We start from the raw sequence: 1,296 nt of genomic DNA, 5'->3' as shown, positions 1-1,296 counted from the left end.
CCCCCCCCAATCCTCACTCAAGGGCTCTCTCTTTTACAGACTTTGTTATCTTCTTTACAGATCTTGCTACCCAGCCATAACTTTTCCAAAGTATGATAGTATCACAAACCAAATGAGATACTTTTAGCTGAAGATCTACCACTTCTCAGGAGAACGGAAAAAAACACCTGCTTCATTATCTTATTCACAATGTTCTTTTAAATGTTCCAGTATGACAACTGAACTTTCATGACAGTGATGCTGCTGACTTATGATAATTTGGGAATCACTACAACCCCTAGATACTCTCCCACAGAACCGCTGCCTAGGCAGCTGTTACTTGTCTGCATAAGGTAATATTCCTAAACACAGTAATTTGAACCCATCTACACCAAAATGGCTGAAATCAATGCTATTGACCTCAGACTATTTCCTGAATTTGTCAAGATCATACCATCTGTGTGTTCACTACGAATATTATTTCAACGTAGTGAAGTGAAAACACCAAACAGTACATGACTCAGGACAGACTCCCTGACGTGAACACTCTTCCCTTGAACATAACCAAGTCCTGCTTTTATCTAGATGGTGTGAGGGGAAGCACTCCTCTACCCTTTTCAGTATTCTGGAGCTTTTTGCACCCCCACAGGCTCTCAGTTCCCTACATACTGCGGGATACATTCCATAAGGCTCAGCCAACCTGAAGACATTAAAGTTGTCATTAACCTATTTCTCTAGAGTTCAAAGTAAAGGAAAGACAGATTTCCCAAACTAACAGTCAAGATCATAACACATTCAGCATTTTCAGGATAAGAGAGTTCTCTTGCTGAGTTTTTTTTAAGGTTAGCATCAAAGGTCTTTTCAGACCACCTCATGTGAATCCTGATTAATCCCTTGACGATGGATGACGTATTGAAACACAACAGCAAAACACTCCTTTCTGCTGAAAGGCTGGAGACCCGCTGTAATCTTTACCATACAAATTCACCAGCAACTTTGTGTATACTAATAATTTCTATGCCCAGAATAACCTCCATGGCAGACTCAGTCCTTTATTTACGAGTTAATTGTTCATCACAAACTGAAGATGACAAAATTCCAAGAGAGTGACGATCACAGTGTAGTTGCGACACACACAGCATGTGGCAATGAGGGTCATGCAGATACTCAGGAAAGCAGTCCTGCCACACTAAACCTCTATCCCCACTGCCAGTCATTCTTGACTATACCACTATCCACCCTGACACTTACTACCTACCTGAACCTAGAACAGACACTGAAAATAAAAACATTCCAAGGGAAATTAATTTAAAATTC

The sequence above is a fragment of the Cariama cristata genome, unplaced genomic scaffold (assembly GCF_000690535.1).
Source record: "Cariama cristata isolate BGI_N322 unplaced genomic scaffold, ASM69053v1 scaffold22109, whole genome shotgun sequence".
Taxonomy (NCBI): domain Eukaryota; kingdom Metazoa; phylum Chordata; class Aves; order Cariamiformes; family Cariamidae; genus Cariama; species Cariama cristata.
Note: the sequence above shows the minus strand (reverse complement) of the source record.